The following is a 20,315-nucleotide window of genomic DNA, read 5'->3' on the forward strand; positions in this document are numbered from 1 at the left end:
CAGCCTGGGCGACAAGAACGAAACTTTGGGGAAAAAAAAAAAAAGAAAGAAAACCAGTTTTTATCTTATGAACAGTGGAAACCTAAAAATGATTGCTATTTCCTCTTTTCTATGGCTATTCAACAGTTTAGTTAGGGTCAAATTTCTGGCCTGCTTCTGACAACTGTTCTGGATCTGATGGAGTGCAAACTTGAATGTTAATTTTATCATTGGCCACATCATTCTCTTTCCATTAAGCTCTTGTTTCCTTGGTTCCTTCTCCTTTTTAAAGCTAGTAATGTCTATATTTTAGTAAGCTGCCTCAAATCATTTGTGGAAGAAGATGAGGTAGAACTACTTGTATACAAATCAAATCAGTAATTTATATAGGCTGTATTTGAACCAATTTCTGTGAATTCATTTTTCAAGCGAAAAATGACTGACAGTTGAAACATTTTATAAATGAGGCAGAGTTCTCAGGGTCAGGTTGAGCATAATGAAAGTGTTCTGTTGAAAGTTGGTCTTTTCTCTGTGTTTTTTCTAACCCACATTTTTAATATTCTCACTGTCTTCAAGCCAGAAATGCAAGGGAGGGTGGGAAGAGAAGAAAAAGCACTGTGTGATCATAAAATCTTTATTGTTGGCATATGAAGCAGTACAAGTAGCAAATTTTACTTCTACAAAGGGGGGAAATTATATCTTTCTATACATGTGGAAGAGTAGATATTCAGTTAAGATTTATTGATAATTTATTGTGTAAAGAAATGTGCTAAGTACTATAAAAGCGGCTTCCTATGTTTACTACCCCAAAGTATTTCTACTAACGGGATCAAGAAGACCTAAGATTACCAAGTCCTTTTCCACCTATCAACATTTTGTCACATCTTCCCCAATTTTCTCATCCAAACCCAAGTTGGGGCAACTTCAGACTGTAAGCTCCTTGAGGCTTGTCTTATTTGTCAGGGGAGCATGTACTTAATAAATGAAACTTGCACGAATGAGTCAGAGATTTATGTACACAGGGAAAGAAAGCTGGTTATGGCTTCTTCATATTTTTCACGTGGACCCAGAGTTGTAAATGGAGGGAGGAAGGATAGCAGAGTAATCTCAAAGCACAAAGTGGGGGTGATGTCTCCACAGTCCCTCGGCAGCAACAGGGCACTGGGTGCCTAGGAAAGGCCATCTAGAGGAGACATCAGGAAGTAGAGGAATTCTGTTATTTTCCACTCACCTGCTTAGCATTTGAGGTCGGCTAAGAGGCTAGAAGGAACACATCCACGGCTCTGCTTTAAAGGATATGAAAACTGGGCTGAAAGGAACACGAGTCCACTGTTCGAGTTCAGAGGACATAAAAACTGGCTCAAGGAAACTCGGGTAAGTTGGACATGAAAACTAGCGGGAAAGGAAACGTTCAGTGTTTGTTTCCCTACTAAGTCACCTGTTCCCAGCACATCAAGTCGTGGTGTTTGGAGATGGAAGGAACAGAGGGAAAGTCACTTTTTAGATGAGGCTCTGAAGCCCCTGGTCTGGTTTCAATGCACAAATGCGGCCAGCAGCGAGCAGGAGGGGGGGCGAGGGCGGGGCCAGAGGCGTGGCCCAGGCTAGAGGGACGAGCCCAGGCGGAGCGCAGAGGCGGGGCTAGGACTGAGCAGTGGGATGGGGGTGTGGTCCGGGAGAGAGGGGCGTGGCTGTGGCTAAAGCGGTACGGCCAGGGTGGAGGGCGAGACTGGCACGGTTTGTTACCAGGGCAGTACGTACGGGCCTAGTGGGGCGTGGATCTGTCAGATGGAGGCGTGGCCTCGGTTGAGGGGCGTGGTCCGGCTATGTGGGGCGTGACGGGGCACGAGGGGGCGTAGCTCTGATGGCGGGGCGTGCAGGCTGCGGATACCCGGAGGCGAGCGAGCCGCTAGGTTCCTGATCCGGAAAGACGCTCAGGTAAGGACGGGTGGCCCAGAGGAGTTGAGGGGACAACAGGGGCGGGCCGATCCAGATAGGGCCGTGATTCTTCCCAGGACTCTTCCTCACGCCGCACCAGGTCCCGGAGCTAGGAGAGCTGTTGATCCTGCGAGTATTGTCTGGGTCCCGGCGGGGCGCCCCGGAGTACTAAGTGGGGCTTAATAGGGTATCGAACTCCTACACTCCAGCCCTCTTCCTCCGCTATGAAACTTACCAAACGGCTGCCATCCTTCAAGGTTCTTTGCACAGGACGCGATAACAGCTGTTCCAGAGAATGGGGAGAGGCGGGGGCGGAGGAGGGCAGCCCCTTGAGAGGTCGTGTTGCCAAGGTTGGTTGAATCTAAATAACCAAAAAGTTCAGCCTTCTGCGAAATAGCTAGAGACGGGGGTAAGGGCGACAAATCTGAGGTTGCTGTTCCAGAAACCGAGGCGCAGTAAACTGAGACTCCCTCAGATCTGCATTGTATCGGCACCTCCTACTATGTCAGGGGCTGTGGAGTCTCACAGACATCCCCAAGACAGGGGATCAGCATCACAACTGTGCTGTGCGAGCAAATCTGAGCCTTCTTCACTCTGCAGTTCTTCTTCTGGCCTTTTTGTTTTGTGCTCAGCCCTAAAGCCGAAGGAGAGGAACCTCCAAAATACAAACCTTGTTGGTTGTCCCGATTCTTGTGGCATTCAATGTTATATGCTTCTACCCCGAGGCTTGTGGCAATTCATTAATATTGATGTCAGTGCCCCTCCCTCCAGTGTATTTTCACTAGGAAATTTTGAGGGATAAAGGGAGTTAATGTGTACACCTTAGTTTGAAAAGAACTTATTCTCTGTTAGCCACTGAAAACCGTATTGCTTTCTGCTTCCCATTCGTCCTTTACTGATAATCCGGCCCCAACACTCTGCTGTTTAAAAGTCTTGATAGAGTATGGAGACAAGCAGCCCAATTTCTTTTTTTTTTTTTCTTTTTTTTTTTTTTTGAGACGGAGTTTCACTCTTGTTGCCCAGGCTGGAGTGCAATGGCGCGATCTCGGCTCACCGCAACCTCCGCCTCCTGGGCTCAGGCAATTCTCCTGCCTCAGCCTCCTAAGTAGCTGGGATTACAGGCACGCGACACCACGCCCAGCTAGTTTTTTGTATTTTTAGTAGAGACGGGGTTTCACCATGTTGACCAGGATGGTCTCGATCTCTCGACCTCGTGATCCACCCGCCTCGGCCTCCCAAAGTGCTGGGATTACAGGCTTGAGCCACCGCGCCCGGCCTCCAATTTCTTTCTTTCTTTCTGAGACGAAGTCTCACTCTGTCGCCCAGGCTGGAGTGCAGTGATGCCATCTCGGCTCACTGTAACCTCCGCCTCCCGGCTTCAAGCAATTCTCTTGCCTCAGCCTCCGAAGTAGCTGGGACTACAGGCACACGCTGCCACGCCCGGCTAATTTTTTGTATTTTAGTAAACACGACGTTTCACTGTGTTGCCCAGGCTGATTGCGAACTCTTGAGTTCAGGCAATCTGCCCACCTCGACCTCCCAAAGTTCTGGGATTACAGGCGTGAGTCACTGAGCCTGGCAAGTAGCCCTATTTCTGTGGTAAAAGAAGCTGCCCCAGACCACATCCCTGAATTGTCCCTGCATATCCCTAAGGAGTGGCCACTCTTCGTGGGTATGTTGGAAATGGAAAACCCTAAAGCTTTCTAGGAATTTTCACTTTTACTCAGGTTTTTTTTTTTTTTTTTTTTTTTTTCACCTCAGCACCATGTTTGGAATTCACTGAAATGCCAAAAGCAGCCAGGGCACCATTCTCTCTGCCTGTACACACCTGCCCTGTTCTCCCTGGAGCCAGGCAAAAAAGCTGCAACCACTCACAGTTGGAAAGCAGTAAAGATTGAGTGAATTGTGAGTGAATGAATGAATATTTGGGAAATTTGACGGAAAGGAGAAAATACATTTCATCTCATTGGTGGCACTGGGCAATTAATTGCAGCACACAAAGCAGTTAGAAGAAATGTATTTTCAAACCTTTGGCTACCACACATTGGGATCACGCTCCCAGGGAAGAAGTGGGTAAGAGGAGGAAGCTGAGGTTTGTCAGTCAAGATATTGCAACATAATCTCTATTTAGATTTCAGGGAATTACAAAAGGCTTGTTTCCTTTTGAAATGGGAGATGAGAAAAGGAAGGGTCAATCTGTTGAGAATCAGGGAACTGTTTCCAATGTAATTGTTACCTTTAGTCAGAGTACATTTTTTGTTGTTGTTGTCTGTTTTGCCTACATATAAATGGCTTCATCAGGCAGAGTTCAAGTGCTTATTATTTAATAAACACAAGATTCATGAATGATTCATTGAGGGCTTTCAGAGTCTTTGTTTCCACACATTTCTAAGTCTGGAATCAGATAAGGGGCAGGTTAGCAAAATCCAAGGATATACATAAATCATCAGTGATTGCAAAGAGCATATAGCATAGAAAGCCCCCCTGTGGCCCATCCAGCCCAGGAACCCATCTTTATGGACAAACTTATGTTCGGACAGATTCTCCATGAAATATAGTAATGTATGGTACTAGTTGATTGTCATGTGCTGTGTTTGATGGTTAAACATTATTTTTGGTTTTACAAACTTGGCTTTTATGAATGCAGTGAGTGAGTTTAAATAACTAACTGTTAATAAACTATTACTTTTAATTTAACAGAGAGGATAGACCTTAGGCCTGAGCAAAAATAACCTCATGTGTTTTTATAGGTATTCCAACCTAGCATTAGCTAAATTGAATTTCTGTTTACTTGGATTTTCCTGGAACCTCCTCACCTGTATCTTCCATGCTCTGTTCTGTCCTTGATTGCCTTTGACTGTTCCTTCTCAGTCTCAGCATCCTTTATGGCTCCTTTTTGTCAGTTTCCCTTGATACACCTGTAGCTGCTGGGAGCAGGGAATTCTCCTTCTGTCTGTAGCTTCCTGACTTCTCTTGAGCACCAGAGTTGTGTTGCTAACTCTCTCCTAGACCTTTCCTGTCAGCTGTCCCATTGGCACCTTAAATCCAATATTATTAGTGGGCTGGGTGCCATGCCTGATGCCTATAATCCCAGTACTTTGGGAGGCCGAGGCAGGTGAATTGTTTGAGGCCAGGAGTTCGAGATCAGCCTGGACAACATGGTGAAACACTGTCTCTACCAAATATACAAAAATTAGCTGGACGTCGTGGTGCTCCTGTGGTCCCAGCTACTTGGGAAGCTGAGGTGGGAGCATCACTTGAGCGTGTGAGGTGGAGAGTGCAGTGAGCCAAGATCGTGCCACTGCACTCCAGCATGGGTAACAGAGATCCCATATCATTCTGTTGTTGTTGTTGTTGTTGTTGTTGTTGTTGTTGTTGAGATGAAGTCTTGCCCTGTCACCAGGCACCAAGGCTGGAGTGCAATGGTGCAATCTCAGCTCACTATAACCTCTGCCTCTGGGATTCAAGCAATTCTCCTGCCTCAGCCTCCCGAGTAGCTGGGCTTATAGGCACACACCACCACGCATGGCTGATTTTCGTATTTTTAGTGGAGATGGGGTTTTGCTATGTTGGCCAGGCTGGTCTGGAGTTCCTGCCCTCCAGTGATCTACCTGCCTTGGCCTTCCAAAGTGCTGGGATTACAGGCATGAGCATCCATGCCTGGTCCGGAGACCCTGTCTCAAAAATACATATATATATGTGTGTGTATATATATATGTGTGTGTGTGTGTGTGTGCGCATATATATATATATATACAATATGATTAGACATATGACCTGCCATCTTTCCCTTCCCTGTTTCTCATGACAAGTTCTTTCTTTTTAATTTTTATTTTTAACTTTTTTTGAGATGGAGTCTCACTCTGTTGCCCAGGCTGGAGTACAGTGGCATAATCTTGGCTCACTGCAACCTCTGCCTTCCAGATTCAAGCAATTCTCTGCCTCAGCCTCCTGAGTAGCTCAGACTACAGGCACACGCCACCACGCCCGGCTAATTTTTCTATATTTAGTAGAGACAGGGTTTCACCATCTTGTCCAGGCTGGTCTTGAACTCCTGACATCGTGATCTACCTGCCTTGGCCTCCCAAAGTGCTGGAATTACAGGCATGAGCCACTGTGCCCTGCCTGACAGGTTCTATTTTTCTCTTCAGGGATTCATCCTTGTTCTACTGCCAGCATCACTCCAGCCATTAAATCATGAGGTCTTCCACCACTTCTTCCTTTTTTTTTCTCCTTTAACTGAGTGCCAGAGCCTACATTTTAAAAATCATAATGGATATCTCTTGAATACCAAGTCACCGAGGCAGGTGGATCATTTGAGGCCAGGAGTTCGAGATCAGCCTGGACAACATGGCGAAATCCCATCTCTACCAAAAATACAAAAATTAGCCAGATGTGGTGGTATGCCTATGGTCCCAGCTACTTGGGAGGCTGAGGTGGGAGCTACTTGCGAGGCTGTCCAACTCTACTGTCACTGCCTAGTTCGGTGCTTCATATTCTTTCACTCAGATTACTGGAGTTTCACTTTAAATTCCTCATGCTTAAACCTGAGCTACTCATTTCCCACCCAAAACCTGTTTCTCTCACTGTCTTCCCTATCTCAGTTCATAGTAACTTTATCTTTCCACTTGTGTAGACCAAGAATCTTCCAGTAATCCTTAACTCCTTTCTTTCACATCTTATGGATTATATATTCAACATATATCAAAAATCCAACCACTTCTTACCACCTCCACTGTGACATCTGTGGATTAGTTCAATCAAGCCTTGGATTATCCTAAAGGGTTTTCCTACTTCTTTCCTACTTCCTAATTCTTTCCTGTTCCTGTCTCTACTCCCCAAGGCAATTTTCAATAGGACGTGATCTCAGCTCACTACAACCTCCATCCCTCAGGTTCAGGTGATTCTCCTGCCTCAGCTTCCTGAGTAGCTGGGATTACAGGTGACTGCCACCATGCCCGGCTAATTTTTGTATTTTTAGTAGAGACATAGTTTCACCATGTTGGCCAGGCTGGTCATGAACTCCTGACCTCCAATGATCCTCTCCTCCTGCCTCGGCCTTCCAAAGTGCTGGGATTACACACATGAGGCACCATGCCTGGCCTGAGTGGTCTTTTAAAAATGTAAATTGGATTATGTTACTGCTCTGCTCAGAAACCTCCATTGTCTCCCCATTTTACTTAGAGCAGTGGTTTTCAACCTGTGGTAACCCTACTCCCCTCCCCCAGGGGACATCTGGCAATATCTAGACAATTTTTGTTTTCACAACTCTAGTATAGGGTGGTACTGGCATCTGTTGGATGCTAGCCAATACCAATGCTGCTAAACACCCTGCGATGCACAGGACATTCCCCCACAACCAAGAGTCATCTGTTCAAAAATGTCAACAGTGCCAAGACTGAGAAATCTTAAAGAAAGAACCCTTGCAATAGCCTGGAAGTCTTGATCTGTCATCCATTACCTATGGACCTCATCTCCTACTGCCTTCCTCCTGGCTCACTCTACTACCATATTGGCCTCCTTACTATCTCCCTTGAATATGCCAGACATATGACCACTTCAGGGTCTTTGTCCAGGCAATTCCTCATGCCTGAAATGCCCTTCCTTTAGATAGTCATGTAACTAATTCCCTACCTCTTCCAATCCTTTGCTCAAATTTTATCTTCTCAACAAGGCCCCCTGTGAGCAATATATTTAAAAATATAACACCCTTTCCCAAGTGGCACTCCAAATTCGTCTTACCCTGCTCCACTTTTTACTGGACATATTCAAATTGTTTCTACAGCTGACTTGTTTATTACATTTGTTTTTTATTATCTGTGTCCCGCTACTAAAATGTGAGCTCCAAAAGGGTAGGGACTTTGTTCTGTTCCCCAATGAACCTAGAACCATGTTTCACACTTAATAGATATTCAATTGATATCTTAATGAAAAGAAGAATAAAAGAGTGATGGATTGAATGAAGGATGGTTAAAGGAATCACCTCCTCCCTGACTTTCCTGGCCCCATTCGTTCCCATCCATTATCACTGCTTTCTCCCGTACACGTGGAATAATATCCAAAAGCCTTCCAGTCTCTCGGAAGTTCATATTCCCCAAATTAATCTCAAATCCTCATCTAGCCCTACTTCTGCATCCCCCGGGCATCTGTTTGGCCAGTGCATTGACAAATATTAATAGCAGACTTGGAATGTTGGGAAGTTCCAAAATACTCTTGGCTTGCTTTAAAAAAAAAAAAAAAAAAAAGGGTTTGAGGTTTGTGGGTTTTGTTTTTGTTTTGTCTAAAGAAGAAAAAGGAAAATATTCAGAGTCAGGGTCTCCTGCAGTGAGATCAGCACTATTCTGGGGCACAGTTAGAGGTTCAGACTTTTGGAGCACTACACGTGTGGAGGAGAATGACTAAGAGGGTGAAGGTGAGGGAGAAGTCAGGCCCTCTGGAGCCCTCCTGCACCCTAGCCCTAGAGAGCCAGTCTGGATGTACAGAAGAAACTTCCTCTAGGCCAGGTATTATAAAAATATAACACCCTCTCCCAAGTGGTGGCCTCCAGCCTCCATGTTATGCAGACAATGTGATTGCAGAATGCAGGGCAATCCTCAAGGCATGACCATGGCCCTGGTAGTCAGCCCCAGCCTGCTATGCCTCAATGCTTTCCTGATGGCTCTCTGTGGAGCGGAGTCAAGGGTCACTTCCCAGACTTCTCTGAGTGCCATGCTAACAGGCCTCAGACCCCTACACAGCCTCTTGTGCAGAGCCCTGTGCCTTAGCCTTGTGTGTGTTCACTCATCTGTTTGTACAGCTCTCCCGGCTGGCGGGCATGTCCTTGGTCTTGTCTTATCACAACCTTCCCTTGAAGATAGAGCCCACATGCCCTTTCTGTTGACTTTGCATTGTACTTGCCATCATCTTCCCCAAAATTACTATGTCTCGTTCTCACTCGATTGTGAGCAAGAAAGAAGGCCCTTTCCACCTGCTTGCCCACATCCCCCTGACACTGGAAGTGTTTATTGAATAAATCTAAGGTTCTGCCCATTTTGATCCCAATTGTCTTCTTCAGCCTTGGGACCTAATCATCCCCTGCCACCTCCTCGTCATTGCTGAAGTTTCCCCTGTTCATCCCTCTGCCTTTGCCTCACTGTTAAACTGTCTCTCGCCTATGATACATTTTTCAGATGCCACCCTTTCCTGAAACTTAAAGCCTCTGCCCCATATATGCTCATTGCACTAAATCAAGGCTGTCATCGTGCCCAGCTTTGATTAAGAAATATCTGTTTATGGCCAGGCATGGTGGCTCATGCCTTTAATCCCAGTACTTTGGGATCCCGAGGTGGGCAGATCACCTCAGGTCAGGAGTTCAAGACCAGCCTGGCCAACATGGTGAAACTCCATCTCTACTAAACATACAGAAATTAGCTGAGCATGGTGGCAGGTGCCTGTAGTCCCAGTTACTTTGGAGGCTGAGGCAGGAGAATTCCTTGAACCCAGGAGGCAGAGTTTGCAATGAGCCGAGATCACACCACTGTACTACAGCCTGGGTAACAGAGCAAGACTTTTTCCCACACAAAAAAAAAAAAGAAAGAAAAGAAATATCTGTTTAATTATGCTAAGTAAAATAAGCCAGTCACAGAAGGACAAATACTATATGATCCTAGTTACGAGAGGTACCTAGAATAGGCAAATACACAGAGACATAAAGTAAAAGAGAGGTTGCCAGGGGTTAGTGGATAGAGGAGGAGTTCATGTTTAGTGAGTACATAGTTTATGTTGGGAATATGAAAATGTTTTGGTTACAGATGGTGGTGATGGTTGCACAACATTATGAATGTATTTAATGCCACTGAGTTTGTACATTTACAGTTGGTTAAAATGATAACTATTATGTATATTTTATCACAATTTTTAAAAGGTAACAAAAAATAAGTATTTGTTTAAATAGTTTTTCTTTGTAGAGTGCAAGCTTGTGGGAGTGGAGAAAGAGCATGATCTTTTCATCTTATATAAGCACGGTGCTTGACATGAGATAATCACTCACTATTGCTTCAGTTCAGGAATGGAAATCAGTGGGAAGGAAGCACAGTTAAGGCAAGGTTTCCCCATATCTTTTAGGAGGTTTTGAAATTACATTTTAATGTCAAATCAGTTTTATCAGAGGGAATCCTGATTAGTTGCAATTGTTTGTTTGGAGTATTTATTGGCTTTAAAAGAAAAAGAAAATGATATTAAAAGTCATCCAAAATGACTATTTTGTTAGCTTTTTGCATGTATACTACGGGTAGCATTTTAACAAAATCAATTTGATTAATAATAACTTTTATTTATTTACTTATCAGCTTTTTCAGAGAGCTTTCATAGCTTGCACCATTTGAAGCCACAGAAAGCGTCAACTTCTTGTAACTGAGCAACTATTTTTCCTGCTTCTTGGGTTCTAGATTCTTGCATAAATTTAAGGATGTATTTTAAGCATTAATCTTAACCATTTCAGTTCATATTATTGTAACTGCTCAAGAGGTTCTTCCTGCCTGCTACACAAAGAAAGACCATGGCATCGTAACCGCCTAGTGGATTCACCTTGCCTGCTGCCTGGACAGAATTGATTTACCAAGACAGGGAAATTGCAATGGAGGAAGAGTAATTCACACAGAGCCAGCTGTGTGGGAGACTGGAGTTTGATTATTACTCAAATCAGTCTCCCCGAGCATCCAGGGATCAGAGTTTTTAAAGATAATTTCTCAGGTAGAGGCTTGGGAAGTGAGGAGTGTTGATTGCTCAGGTTGGAGATGGAATCATAGTGGATGGAAGTGAGGGTTTCTTGCTGTCTTTTGTTCCTGGATGCGATGGCAGAACTGTTTAAGCCAGATTACCGGTCTGGGTGGTGTCAGCTGAGCCGTTGAGTGCAGGGTCTGCAAAATATCTCAAGCACTTATCTTAGCTTTTACACTAGCAATGTTACCCCAAGGAGCAATTTGGGTAGGTTCAGACTCTTGGAGCCAGAGGCTGCACCACCCCTGAACTGTAATTTCTAATCTCTTAGCTAAGTTGTTAGTCCTGCAAAGGCAAACTGGTCCCCAGAGAAGAAGGGGATCTTTTTTGGAAAAGGCTGCTATCAGTTTTGTTTCAGAGTCAAACCATGAACTGAATTCCTTCCCAAAGTTAGTTCGGCCTACGTCCAGGGATGAACAAGGACAGCTTAAAGATTAGAAGCAAGATGGAGTTGATTAGGTTTGATTTCATTTACTGTCATAATTTCCTCAGTTATAATTTTGCAAAGGTGGTTACAGCATTGCAGTAAAGGAAGAGTTTAAGTAGACATGAGGCCGGCCACACCATGTGGGAGATGGAATTAGTACATAAATCATCTCCTCCAAAGCTCATAGGTTAGGGGTTTTTCAAAGGCAGTTTAGGGGAATGGGTAAAAGTGGCTAGGCTTGCTGCTGATTGTTTGAGGAGATGAAATCATAGTGTCCTCTTGCAAGCTGAATTGCTTCTGGATGGGGCCACAGGGGTGGGGCTGGTGGGTCCAGGTGGAGCCATGGGTGTCAGACATGCAAAAAAACCTGAAAAGATACCTTCAAAAGCCAATCTACAATAGTGGTATTATCTACAGGAATGGCTGGCAATCTATGTCTACGCCTTAGCACAACCGTGGGCCACGTGTGGCCTGGGATGGCTTTGAATGTGGCCCAGCACAAATTTGTAACTTTCTTAAAACATTATGAGATTTCCATACAGGAGTGGTTAAAATAATATTCTTTTTAAGAAAAAAAAAATTAAGAGTTTTTTCGTGTAATTTTTTTTTAAAGCTCATCAGCTATTGTTAGTGTTAGTATTTTATATGTGGTCCATGACAATTCTTCTTCCACATGGCCCAGGGAATCCAAAAGATTGGACACCCCTGCCTTAGCAGAATAAGGCTCCTCTCTTCCCCCAGACTGATGGCTTTTTATTAGCTTTACAAACGTGGTTGAGTTTTGGACGAGGCCTATTATCATTTAAACTATAGCCTAAATGTCTTCCAAAGTTCGCTTGGCACAATAGCCCAGGAATAATTAAGGAAAAGGCAAGACGAGGAGTAGATTAGCTCAGATCTCTTTCATTGTCGTAATTTTCTCACTGATGTAATGTTTGCAAAGGTGGTTTCATTATCCATTTACTCCGTTGAGCTGTAATGATAGATTATGCAGGTTCATGATCTTCCAATTTGGAAAGAACATAAAATTTATAATCTGAGCTTCCATCCAAGATGAGGGTGGCCATAATAAGAGAAGTAAAATGTTTCATAAAAGTTAGGTTGATACTGACAAAGTTTATCAGGTTACTGGGCTTCTTTGCCATTTTTTTAACTTTGAAAAAATGATAGTTTTCATATTCTGTAATAAACTATCACCAGAGCCTACTTCATATAGATAATTTTTATGGAAAAGAAACTGAATTAGGAGAATGTGTTCCTGTGAAAGATACAATGAAGGATAAGTTGATAGGATGTCTGGGAATTTGCTTCAAAATAAGCTGGGGAGGAAAAATGGCAGGGGGCAGGGGTAGGAGAAATGTAAATAAAACCTGATTGGCCATGAACGGACAATTGTTGAAATGGAATTGGTTTTATTACAGTGTTCTCACTATACTTCTATAAAATTGAAGTTTTCCATAATAAAGTTTTTCTTTATTAAGAAAAACAAAGCAGAGTGAGATTCTAAATTGAAGTTGCCAATGGTCTATTGTTCTTTAAGTCTGCCCAGTTAATTGAGTTAAGTAAGTTATTTGAAAACAGGGTGCTAATGAAGTGACTTTCTTGTCTGGGGTAAATACCCAGGGTTTGGTGTCTCACACTGAGAAGATTAACAACACGGACACACACACATGGAGTGGGTTAAGGAGTGGAAAGTTTAATAAGGCAGAAGAAAGGAGAGAAGAGAGCTGCTCTCTCTCTTGTGAGAGAGGCATCCAAAAAAAGACCAAAGTGGTGGACTGCAGCAGATTTTATAGACGGGCTTGAGGAGGTGGTGTCTGATTTACATAGGGGCCACAGATTGATTCCAACCAGGTGTGACATTTACATAGCACATGGGAAGGCTGGTCTTCTCACCCTAATCTTATTATGCAAATAGGCTTTCTACTAGGCCAGTGCCATTGTGTCTGCTCCTTACTGTACACATGGCTGGCAAAGAGAAGATGGAGCTGCCATTTTGCACATGCCTAGTTCTAGGTAGCATTTTTCTATTGGTACAGTTGCCAGCATTCACCTGTGCAAGCTTCCAGCTTGCTTGTCTATGTCTGCAACTTGATTTTACAGGCTGATCTTTGTTCAAAAAGAAAATAATTTAGGGGCTGCTTTTTGTTAAAAGGAAAACCTTACTGAGGACTCGGGTAACCTCACTATCTGCCTAAGTAATTTCTTCTTAGCTCTTATATCACTATTAGGTAGCTGAAGACACTATCAAGATAATCCCTTGAAAGTTTATTACCAGTCCATGTTTGAAATCGTGAGTCAAACATTTACATCTCTTAAATAAGGTACATTTTGACATACATGTTCCCTTCAAAAGTGTATATACACAAATGCACACATGAAACTATAAGCAGGCCAGATGCAGTGGCTCACCCCTGTGTAATTCCAGCACTTTGGGAGGCCCTTAGCCAGGAGGATTGCTTGAGTCCAGGAGTTTGTGACCAGCCCAGGTAACACAGTGAGATTCCCCCCATCTCTAAAAAAAAATAAACAAAAGTAGCTAGGCACAGCCAGGAGTGGTGGCTCATACCTGTAATCCCAGCACTTTGGGAGGCTGAGGCAGGAGGATCACTTGAGGTCAGGAGATAGAAACCAGCCTGGCCAACTGAGTGAAACCCTGTCTGTACAAAAAATACAAAAAAAAATTAGCCAGACATGGTGGTGGGCACCTGTAATCCCAGCTACTCAGGAGGCTAAGGCAGGAGAATATCTTGAACCTGGGAAGCAGAGGTTGCAGTGAGCTGATATTGTGCCACTGTTAGAAGCAAATTTTTCGGTGCCACAAAAGAAATAGTACTCGAACACAAATTTTATCAGCAAGGCAATTTTTACTTCTGTAGAAGGATGTGTCTCATGGATGGAACAGAGAGCACACCTGAACAAGGGAGGGGAAGGAGTTCTTATCCCTGACAAAGGTAACCCCTACCACTGTGTTATTCCTCTATTGGCTAGGGTTGGACTGCACAGTCTAAGCTAATTCCAATTGGCTATTTTAAAGAGAGCAGGGGTATGAGCCAGGGTGGTGGGGTGAGCAGTTTAGACAGGAAAGATGGTTATGGAACAGATGACCAAAGGTGACTCAGGACGGAGCAGGTGACCAGGGGAACAGATGTGAACTACTGATTAGGGCTGGTGGGAAAGTTGTTTACTGAAACTAGGGGCAAGGAGACGAAGAGAATGAAGTTAAACTTTAAAATGGAGAACAAAGAACATACCAGCATACTGGTTCTTTGAAGAGAAATTTGGAGCTCACGATATTCAACACCACTGCACTCCAGTCTGGGTGGCAGAGCAAGACTCCATCTCAAAAAAACAAACAAAAAGGTAGGCATGGTGGTACACGCCTGTGTTACTGGAAAGGGCTCTCTATCCAGACCCCAAGAGAGAGTTCTTGGACCTTGTGCAAGAATTCAGGGCAAGTCCATGGTATAAAGTGAAAGCAAGTTTATTAAGGAAGTAAAAGAATAGGTCAGGTGTGGTGGCTCATGCCTGCAGTCCCAGTACTTTGGGAGGCCGAGGTGGGCGGATCATGAGGTCAGGAGTTTTAAACCAGCCTGGCCAATGTGGTGAAACCCCATCTGTACTAAAAATACAAAAAAAATTTGCCAGGTATGGTGGCACATGCTTGTAATCCCAGCTACTCGGGAGGCTTAGGCAGGAGAATTGCTTGAACCCAGGAGGTGGAGGTTGCAGTGACCCGAGATCATGCCATTGCACTCCAGCCTTGGCAACAAGAGCAAAACTCTGTCAAGAAAGAAAGAAAGAGAGAGAGAGAGAAAGAAAGGAGGGAGGGAGGGAAAGAAGGAAGGAAGGAAGGAAGAAGGAAGGAAGGAAGGAAGGAAAAAGAATGGCTACTCCATAGGCCGAGCAGCAGCTTGGGCTACTTATCTGATAATACTTATGGTTGTTTCTAGATTATACACTAAACAAAGGGTGGATTATTCATGAGTCTTCTGGGAAAGGGGTGGACAATTCCAGGAAGTGAGGATTCCTTTCCCCTTTTAGAGCATATAGGATAACTTCTATTTAGAGCATATAGGATAACATTCTCACTAGCACCATGACAGCTTACAAATTGCAACGGAGTTTGTAAGTTGTCATGGTGCTGGTGAGAATGTATTTTAGCATACCAATGTACTATAATTAGCATACAATGAGCAGTGAGGAAGACCAGCGGTCACTTTCGTGGCCATCTTGGTTTTGGTAGGTTTTGGCTGGCTTCTTTACTTCAACCTGTTTTATCAGCAAGGCCTTTACGACCACTGTATCTTGTGCTGACCTCCTATCTCATCCTGTAACTAAGAATGTCTTAACCTCCTGCGAATGCAGCCCAGTAGGCCTCAGTCTTATTTTACTCAGCTTGTATTCAAGATGGAGTTGCACTGGTTCAAATGCCTCTGACACCTGTAGCCCCAGCTCCGTGAGAGGCTAAGGTGGGAGGATAGCTTGAATCTGGGAGGTTGGGGCTGCAGTGAGCTGTGGTCACATCACTGCATTGCAGCCTGGATGGCAAAGTGAGGCCCTGTCTTAAAAAAAAAAAAAATTATAAACAAAACTGACTTTAACTTTGGCTTGTGAATTTCAAACACCTTTGCATAATGCAGATGTACTTTATATTTCACCAGCCTACACACCTTGGGTAAGGAATTAGGCCTGGAAGTGAGATGCTTCCATGGGTTTCACTAACTTCCTGCCAGTCCCTCTTTATGTGATTTGAGTTCATTGTACATTGGCAAAGTGGCAAATGACACTAGGTAGAAAGACTGATACAGTACTTGTTCAGGCAGATGGCTTGTTGATAGCCAGTGAAAGAGCTCTGCCTGGAGCCCTCAATTGTTCCTTGAAGGGTAGTGATAGGAAGTAACTCAGCAACTTGCTTTCATTGGACATGGCTTGTCAGGTATAATTTTTCCTCTCCTTTCACTTAGGGATAGCCTTAAGTTACCAACACATGAAGTTTGGGGGACACATTCAAACCATAGCACAGCTCCAGTCTTAAGGCAGTCTGGAAGTAGAATTTCCTCTTTCTCAAGGGATCTCAGTCTTTTTTCACTCAAGGCTTTCAACTGATTGGGTAAGGCCCATCCACATGAATGGTAATCAACGTTATTTCAAGTCTACTGATTTAAATGTTAATCTCATCTTAAAAATACATTCAAAGTGACATTATTATTATTTTTTCTTTGAGATGGAGTCTTGCTCTGTGGCCCAGGCTAGAGTACAGTGGTGCAATCTTGGCTCACTGCAATCTCCACCTCCTGATTTCAAGTGATTCTTGTGCCTCAACCTCTCAAGTAGCTGGGATTACAGGCGCGAGCTACCATGCCCAGCTAATTTTTTTATTTTCAGTGGAGACAGGGTTTCACCATTTTAACCAGGCTGGTTTTGAACTCCTGACCTTAAGTGATCCTCCTGCCTCAGCCTCCCAAAGTGCTGGGATGACAGGCATGAGCCACCATGCCCGGCCTCAAAGTGTCATTTAAACTGGTATTTGACCAAATATATGAGTACCATGACCTAGCCAGGTTGACACATAAAATTAAACATCCCAGTAGAGAGGCCTAGAACAGACCTTTCACTGCCTCAGAAGGAAATGGCCCTGCAAACAACTTGAACCTCAGCCTTCTAGTCTCCAGAACCATGAGACAACAAATTTAAGCCACCCAATCTATGGTTCTTTCTTCTAAGCTAATACGTAGGAAGTTAGGCCTAGAGATAAGGAACCTCCATGGGATTCACTGACTTCCTACCAGTCCCCTTTAATGTAATAGCCGCACATCTCTGGCTCCCTGAGTTCAGTGCACATTAGCAAAGTGACGCATATGCAGAGTGAAGTGCATGGCACTATGCCGAAAGACTGGCTTCTCACCCTGCTGTGTGCTTCATTTCACAGTGCGCACAGAGATGATTCTCCCTCCTTCCACATAGGTGTAGCCTACTCCCGTCTAGCTCAGATGGAGCAGGGTCAAGGACAACAGTACAAAGAAGAGCTAGTTCACAGCCAATTACTAGCAGGAATGTGCACAAAGAGAGGGGTGGATGAAAGCACAATATTTGCCTCCTTGCTCAGCATCACTGGGAACCGTGATGTGGGTTTCATTTCTTACACTCTTCTTGGAAAGATGGTATGAAGAAAAAAGTTCAGGTCTGTAAGTGAAATGCATCAAAGTCAAAATAAAAGAGATGTATCTTTAAATGTAACTTCTGTTTATTGGGATGGCGTCTCCCTCTGTTGCCCAGGCTGGAGTGCAGGGGTACGATCTCTGCTCACAGCAACCTCCGTCTCAGGGGTTAAAGTGATTCTCCTGCCTCAGCTTCCCAAGTAGCTGGGAATACAGGCATGTGCCATCACGCCCAGCTAATTTTTATTTTTATTTTTATATTTTTAGTTGAGACGGAGTTTTATTGTGTTGGCCAGGCTGCTTTCGAACTCCTGACCTCAGGTGATCTGCCCACCTTGGCCCCCTAAGTGCCCGGATTAGAGTGCTGGGATTACAGGCATGAACCACTGTGCCTGGCCCAAATGTAACATTTTATTTGGGAAGCAAGAATCACAATTTGGGTCATATACACAGACTGGATGGTCTTCAGCATGTCTGAGGAACAAAGAGTAGGTTGGAGGTTTTATAAAAAGGAGAAATGTTACATATTGTTGTGAAACAAAATTCATTGGCACTAGTAAAGTTTTTGGGACCTGACAAGCACTAACTGGTAAGTGATGGCGGTGGCTAAACCTATTTTGAGAGGCACAGCAAGTTATTTTAGTAGCTAGAAGATAAAACTGGTTTCAGATTACAACAGTTTTAGCAATTGGCTTATGGAAAATTTAATTCTTGGAGCAGGTGCTATGTGCCCTGAGTACTGCTTCCCCCTGTCCCCTTGACTCTGATTTAGTTGGGTATGACAAGAAGCACCCAATTTCGGGATTTCTTTTTGGCCTGGGGCAGCAGTGTTTTTTTTTTTGTTTGTTTGTTTGTTTGAGACGGAGTCTTGCTCTGTTGCCCAATCTGGAGTGCAGTGGCATGGTCATGGCTCACTGCAGCTTTGACCTCCTGGGCTCAAGCGATCCTCCCACCTCGGCCCCCTGAGTAGCTGGGACTACAGGTACCCACCACCATGCCTGGCTAATTTTTTGTTTTTCGTAGACACAGGGTCTCGTTATGTAACCCAGGTTGGCCTCGAACTCTCTGAGCTCAAGAAATCCTGCCCCTTTGGCTTCCCAAAATGCTGGGATTACAGGAGGGAGCTACCGCACCTGGCTGAAAGACCGAGTTTGTATGATCAGCTTTGACAAGTGTGCTTTAGTGCCCCTCAACTTCTCTTTTTGTGCCTTTTGCCCCTGGCCATGGTGATATTGGTGAGTCATCCTTTTTGCAGGAGAAGGTAGAATCTGAGGCAATAGAATAGCCTGCTATCAAGTGATTTGCTTGTGTGTTTCCCTTGATCATCACTTTTTTAAAAGGTAAACACCAGGGTTTTTTGTTTTGAGTTGAATTAGATAAAATGACGTGGACACACATGGAGTGATTTTAAGGAACGGAGAGTTTAATAGGCAAGAAGGAAGGGAGAAGACAGAAGAAGCTTCCCTTACAGGGACAAAGCTGGGTGCTCCAAAGCTGAGAGAGGAAACCCCAAGTGGGGTGGAAACCAGCTAGGTATATGTATAGTCTGGAGAAGGCAGTGTCTGATTTGCATAGGGCTCAGGAGATTAGTTTGACCAGACATGTTATTTATGCAGCCCGTGAAAAAACTGGCCCTTCCACCCTAGTCTTTTAATATGCAAATGCAGGGCACCATTATGTTCTATACACGTGGGAATATGTGGGGGTAGCCATGTTATCAAGCACATGTGGGGACAAGGGCAAGTCAATAATGGTGGGAATAGTCATGTTGGGTGGACCCAGTTTCTAATGGCCTACATTTGCATATCAGTAACTCCTACCAAACTAAGATATGCAGCTCTGACCAAGGCAGACATGGTCCCTACCACAGTGGAGCTTAGATAGTGGAGAGGATACAGTCGAAAAGTACATTCCTGGTCAGATATTAATTCAACTGCAGTAAGCACTGTGACCACAAAGAGGGTTCTGGGCTGACCTGGTGAGCATGTGATTGAGGGAGCTTTGAGGAAGTGACACTGGCATCAGTCACCTGAAGCGGGGCTGGAGATTCACCAGGCACAGATGGAGGGAGAGTCCAAGAAAGAAGAGCATCTGCACAGGCCGAAGGGAAAGACAGGAAGGAGTTGGAAGAACTGAAGTCCAAGTAGCTGGTGGGCGGGCAGGAGTACAAATAGATTTTAGCAGGGCCAGGGCACATGGCCTTGTAGCCACACCACAGTCATGGTTGCACAAATGGTGTCCTGAACAGCTCTCTGAATGTGTCTCAAGTACTCAGAGTAAACACTTCAAAATCTGTAATGGAATGAATTCGTAACCAAGAAAAATGTATTTTTTTTTTTCCATTTCAGAATGTATTCGTTCATTTGGAACAGGGATAGCTTTCACGGAAAATGGATGAAGCAATATTGGGGTGGGGAGAGTGTTGAAAGTTAATATTATCATAATTTCAGAACACCATAGTGAATACCTTGGAAAGTATCATCTTCTGAGACTTTGACTGTGACCATGTGAAAGGTAGAGAGAGAATTCAGGATTAACTTTGTCCATTTTCCCATGTTCAAGGGCCATTGCGTTACACCTAAAATTTGCAGAGTCACAGATTATATTTAAGCTCAGATTTCAAAACTACCCATGACTATTTTGGCAGGATGTATCTTGGTTTTTTGTTTCGTTTTGTTTTGTTTCTTAAGCAATCTAGATACAGATGTTTGTTTTTATTCAGACAGCCTGGAGGGAGGGAACTTTAATGTTGGAGTTCTTTGTACGTGTAAATACCATGCTGGATAATTAATTGGGATTTCCTGAAGCAATTTGTTTTTAATTTTAAGAAGCTGTACTGTAAACAGTTTTTTCATTCTTGTGGATAAAGAGAAGCTTTTCTCTGGACTTCTAATATTTGCCAACCCTGAGGGCAAGGCAAAGCTTGTGAGTCTGTTCTCAGGACCCTCCCTGCTCTCCCCAGAGGGAACCAGTGACTTTGAGGAACAAGAGTGGCTAACCTGTTGACTCTCATCTGCCCTCCCTCCCTCCACCTCAGGGTGTGTATTACTAGTCAG

General features: G+C 44.1%; 1 protein-coding gene across 3 annotated transcripts in view; it reads left to right on the forward strand.

Annotated features, from left to right (window-relative positions):
- Positions 1-1,244: 1,244 nt before the first annotated feature.
- Positions 1,245-20,315, forward strand: part of CA5B (carbonic anhydrase 5B) — a 60,085-nt gene continuing 41,014 nt past the window's right edge. Inside the window, exon 1 of one of the 3 annotated variants that reach the window (XM_010336650.3) lies at positions 1,245-1,353. The gene's annotated coding sequence lies outside the window, so the exon portion shown is untranslated. Of the gene's footprint in view, positions 1,354-1,835; positions 1,915-5,674; positions 20,298-20,315 lie in introns of those variants that run through there. The other 2 variants (XM_003920347.4, XM_074392266.1) reach the window with 2 other exon arrangements.

Source organism: Saimiri boliviensis, chromosome X, assembly GCF_048565385.1.
Source record: "Saimiri boliviensis isolate mSaiBol1 chromosome X, mSaiBol1.pri, whole genome shotgun sequence".
Classification (NCBI taxonomy): Eukaryota; Metazoa; Chordata; class Mammalia; order Primates; family Cebidae; genus Saimiri; species Saimiri boliviensis.